General features: G+C 38.4%; 1 long non-coding RNA gene across 1 annotated transcript in view; it reads right to left on the reverse strand.

The window, feature by feature from the left end:
- The window catches only part of LOC103596890, a 17,580-nt gene that overhangs the window by 3,881 nt on the left and 8,075 nt on the right, over positions 1 to 5,624 (reverse strand). Inside the window, exon 2 of the long non-coding RNA XR_551070.1 lies at positions 3,247 to 3,297. This is a non-coding gene — a long non-coding RNA (uncharacterized LOC103596890). The remainder of the gene's footprint in view (positions 1 to 3,246; positions 3,298 to 5,624) is intronic.

Here is a 5,624-nt window from a genome sequence, read left to right on the forward strand (position 1 = left end):
CTAAACAAGAAATCATACCCCCCAACCTAGCTATCCCATCTTTGAGCTGAACTCTGGAAACACCAGGATTGGCTATTGCCTAATCCAACCTCCTCCCAAAACACCTCCACAGTACACCCTGGGGATTTAGTATTCTACACTTCCCCAGTGCCACAAAATCTTTTAACTCCTAAGTGGGAGGGCCCTTACCCAGTCATTCTTTGTACTCCCACAGCTGCCAAGCTTTCCCTACCAAACAACCAAGTAACTCCATGGATCCACATTTCCAGGTTAAAGCCCTGCCCTCAAGGCCCACCTACGAACCTCACGGAACCTACAAGTTAGCCTGAAGCTCAGAGTGAACCCTCTCAAGAAAGCTATTTCTGCACTTCTCATCCCACCAACCCCCTTAAAGTTCGCCTATCCCGATCTCCAATTTCAATAGAATGCCTGACATCTTGCTGAAATGGATCTAAGTCACCGGTGGTGCTTGTTCCTGACCACTCTAGCTGCAGATGCATGGATGATCTTCCCCACAGCCTCTTATACCCACTGGACACAGCAGATGGCTGACCTATGGCTCCAAGAAACTTTCATGGATTTCTCTCCCCTTGAAATCACCCTGTTCACCACTCTCCTTTGGGATAATGGGGGTTTCTTTCTCCTCTCTGTTTCCTCCTCCCACGACGGCCCCCTCCAGCAGGAAGTAGTTCGGAGACCTCAACGACCTGATCCCCAATAGAGGAAAAAGGGAGGAATGTAAGGTCCCATAGAAGACCCCAAAGGAGGCACTCCCTAAAACATGGCGCTTTTCTCTTCCGGGTCCTAACAATCTCGCCGGCGCCAAGGTGCAGCCTATCAGAAATCATTACCTGCCCCCGGCCAATCAACTACCGCCCTGTGTACTAACCACCCTCTCCCGGAACCCGGCTCTATACAAATGTATGCTTCTCCCCCGAATAAAGCGGAACTTCTCCGGTGAACTGTCAGCTCTGGTCCTGTCATCCTTTCAAAAAGAATATTAAGATTTAAAGTAAAGACAGGACCTTTTTGCAGTTCAACATTTTCCTCTGCCTCCCTTTGCCTCCCTTACTGCCTTCCTGTGGTTTTCAACATCTGGGGGCACTCCCTTATCAACTTCATGCACACAAAATTCAGACTCAGAAGAATCTGTTATAGATATGCTAACTATTCTGATTGGATCATTATACAATATATGCATGTACTGAAACAAGAAGCTGTACCCCATAAACATGTACAATGAAAAAAATCAATAAAGTAAAAAAAATTCCATCTGGGCTGGCCCATTAGCTCAGTTAGTTAAAATATGGTGCTCATAATACCAGGGTCCAGGGTTCGAGCTCTGTACTGGCAAGCTACCAAAAAAAAAAAATCTATCTGGAGGGATTGAAGCTATGGTGTTTTGATTAATTTAATAACAGTAGTTACTATAAATATCTTACATGGACAAATTCAATTTGTTTCAACAGATATGTATTGAGCGCCTTCTGGGCTAAAACCTATGTGAGAGGCACTGTGAGTAATTCAAAAATGAAGGCCTGCCCTCAAAGCACTTATACTCTTGAGAACAATAAATGCTTTTTGGGAAAAGACCATAGTAAAAGTATGTTAACTGGGAAAAAGAAAAGAAAAGAAAAACTCAACCAATAGGTCTTTATTTAAAGAAAAGGAGAGGACAAGAAAAAAAAAATGAAAAGAAAAAACGATTATGTATATTTATAAAGACCAATCCTGAAATTTATGTCATAGAAAACCAAAGCATTAAAATAGTGAAGTAAATCCTAAACTTGTCTCTTTGAAAATACTGAATAGATAAATCTCTAACAAAACCTGATTTAAAAAATAAAGATTTAAAAAAGAAATTTACAAATTTAAAAGATTAGGAAAGAGGAAGGTATAATAAGCACATATCCAGAAGTGCTCAAAAGAATTAGAAGAGACTGTTATGGGCAAATATATGGCAATGAATTGAATGAGTTCCTAGAAAAATACAAAATATAAAATATGGGTTGAAGAATTAGAAAACATGAATAGACCTATTACTATTACTATTAAATTACTATTTAAGAGATTGGAAAAGTGATTAAATGTTGTGAAAAAAAATTATACACCATCTCTCTCTTTTTTTTTTTTAAAGATGACTGGTAAGGGGATCTTAACCCTTGGCTTGGTGTTGTCAGCACCACGCTCAGCCAGTGAGCAAACCGGCCATCCCTATATGGGATCCGAACCCATGGCCTTGGTGTTATCAGCACTGCACTCTCCTGAGTGAGCCACGGGCCAGCCCCCAAATTTGTCAGATTATAGAACGGAGAGAAAAACAAATCTTTAGTTAATTGAAAGCCATACCCTATACTTAAGTAAGAAGATTCCTATGTAATGGGATCCTGGAAGAAATACCAACCTGGTAATAGGAGAGGAAAACTAAATAAACTCATTAAAGTTCACAAGGTAAAATAAATATGTGAGAAAATACAAAAATTTATTTACAACAACAACAAGAAGAATGATGGGGAGGAGCTAACCCTGAAAGATACCAAACACATTTTAAAAATAAGATAATGAAAAAAGATGTACTGGCACATCTGTAGACAGACAGACCAAACGTAACAAACCAGAGTCCAGAAATTGACCCAAATACACATAGGAATTTCATATATGATAAAGGTGGCATTTCAAACTAGGGAAAAAATAGAGTGTTCACTAAATGATGTTGCAAAAATAGCCTATTTATTTGTACAAAATTAAGCTGGATGCCCATCTTACTCTTTATAACAAAATTAATAACCTTACTCCTTACAACATAATTACTTGATGTTATTTAATAATGTAAAAACACCTTTTAAAAACATGGGAAATAACAAATAATCTAGGAGTAGGGAAGGCCTTTCTTAAAAGGATAAAAACTAAGAAGCCGAAAACAAAAAACCAAAAAACTCCAAAACAAAGATCAATCTGACGGCCCACAGAGCAGTGAAGGCCTAAGGGACTGTTGCTTAGCCCACATATATTTTACAATTTTTAAAATTAACCACTGGGATTTAAAAATGGAAAGATTTCACATAAAAACCAGAATTTCCAGCTTCACTTGAAAGATGGGAAGATGTGGCTACATTAGTCCCATTCTGGTATAATAACAATCAGCTGAAGCTGCACAGATCGCCTTCCCCCCATCAATCCCCCTCCATCTCTCTCTTGGAGCTTTTTCTCTCTGCATCTTACCCGTCTCTACCAAGAATTACTTACTCAGTTAACTGCCTTCACTACCTCTTCCTCAGGCAGTTGAATTGGTCATCTCTGACAAAGAAAAAGATGGATAAATGTGACCACATAAATATTTTAAATGTTTGTAACACAATCTCAATCATTTTTCATGTCCCAGAAATTCGTAAAAAACTTTTGGGTGCACAAATGGGCCACATATCTCTAATGGATTATCTTTTAAAACCTCCAATATCTTCCACAGTTATTTGTCTGTTTTTTTCCTCCCTCTTTTTGGGTTAGATTTGGATATAAACAAATATTCCCAGAAAAATCAATTTCCTCTAGATTTAAAAATTTCTTGCCATGAAAGTGGTCTTTTACATTTATTTTATCCTCATCTCTCTGCTTCCTTTTTTAAGTGGAAGACTTCTCCACCATGTTTTTCTACCTTATAAGATAAGGGAGGAGGGTTTCTTACTGATAAATGGTTTTATTACTCACTTAAATACACACCTTTTTATTTATCAAGAATCTTAAAACATGCTTTAAATAATTATGTGGGGCCGGCCCATGGCTCACTTGGGAGAGTGTGGTGCTGATAACACCAAGGCCATGGGTTCGGATCCCTATATAGGGATGGCCGGTTAGCTCACTTGGGAGAGCGTGGTGCTGACAACACCAAGTCAAGGGTTAAGATCCCCTTACCGGTCATCTTTAAAAAAAAAATAAATTTAAAAATAAATAAATAAATAATTATGTCAAGTCATAAAGGATAACTAGTGTGAGAGATAATGACGGCTCATAAATTGAATTATTGTTGATCACTTCAGACATAATCTGAGATCACAATGAACTGCTGGAAGTCTCCTACAAAGAATTTAGCTTCCAACTCTAAATAACTGTAAGAAGCTAGACAGCTTTAGGGTTTTGAGTTGCCCATCTCAATTTATTGTTTATCTTTTGCAGAATGAATAAAAATGAAAACAACTTCTCACTGTATCAAAGGCCATATGCATGACTGAGCATCAATTATATTTTAACAAATTGTTCCCCTCACCACCAGCAACTTTTTTGGTTTGCATTTGCTTGACCTGTTTCCTCATTCTGTTATTTTTGTCTTTTTTACTTTTGGCCCTTTGTCTTAAGTATGTTTTTGCAGACCCATGAAGGACTACTTTTAATTTCTAAAGTCAATTTGAAAGTCTCTGTCTTTAAAGCTAATCTGAAAATGTTTTCATCAATCTTACTGATTAATTGATTTACTTTGCAAATATTTAAAAATATTTTTAAAAATCTTGGGCCGAGCCCGTGGCGCACTCGGGAGACTGCGGCACTGGTAGCGCAGCAGCGCTCCTGCCGCGGGTTCGGATCCTATATAGGGATGACCGGTGCGCTCACGGGCTGAGCGCGGTGCGGCCGGTCACAAAAAGGACAAAAAAAAAAAAAAATTTTTACAAATCTTAATATGCTTATATGCCCTTCCTTTCCTAAGCACAAGGGTATAGCTATAAATAAAACTGACAAAGCACCTGCCTTTAGGAAGTGTATACTCTTATAAAGGGGGACAGACAATAAAAAAAAAAAATGAGTGAATGTATAATGGGACAGGGGGTGATAACTACTACTGAAGAAAAATGGAGCAGGGTAAAGTAGATACAGCCAGATGGGAGGGGAGGGGCTCAATTATGGCCTCTCTGCAGAGTTATCTTTTCAGCAGACTAGAGGGAATCAAGGGAACAAACTATGACCCCACAGAGGGATTCAGGCAGAGGGAACACAAGTGCTAAATTCCTGTGGCAAAAAAGTGCTTAGCATGTTCATATAATAGCAAGGCAGTGTCAGTGTGGCTGGAGAAAAACAAGTTTCAGGCAGCAGGGGGTCGGATTAGCTATTTGTTGCTGTATTTCATTCAAATTTCTTTACATGAGTATATTACAATATATCCTTTCTAGATATAGTTTAGATGTTTGGGTTGTTTGCAGTTTTTTGTGGGGTTTTTTTGCTATTATGAACAATGCTACTATGAACATTCTTGTACATTTATCCTGGTGCACTTGTGCAAGAGTTTTTCTTTTTTTTTAAATTTTATCTTGTCGATATACAATGTGGTTGATTATTGTGGCCCATTACCTGAAACCTCCCTCCCTCCGCCCTCTCCTCCCTCCCACCCAGCAATGTCCTTTCTGTTTGTTTGTTGTATCAACTTCAAGGAACTGTAGTTGTTATGTCTTCTTTGCCCCCGGTTTTTTTTTTGTGTGTGTGTGTGTGTGTGTGTGTGTGTATGTGAATTTATTTACTTATTTTTATCTCCCACCAATAAGTGAGAACATGTGGTATTTCTCTTTCTGTGCCTGACTTGTTTCACTTAATATAATTTTCTCAAGGTCCATCCATGTTGTTGCAAATGGCAGTATTTCATT

Source organism: Galeopterus variegatus, unplaced genomic scaffold (genome assembly GCF_000696425.1).
Source record: "Galeopterus variegatus unplaced genomic scaffold, G_variegatus-3.0.2 Scaffold86, whole genome shotgun sequence".
NCBI classification, from domain to species: domain Eukaryota; kingdom Metazoa; phylum Chordata; class Mammalia; order Dermoptera; family Cynocephalidae; genus Galeopterus; species Galeopterus variegatus.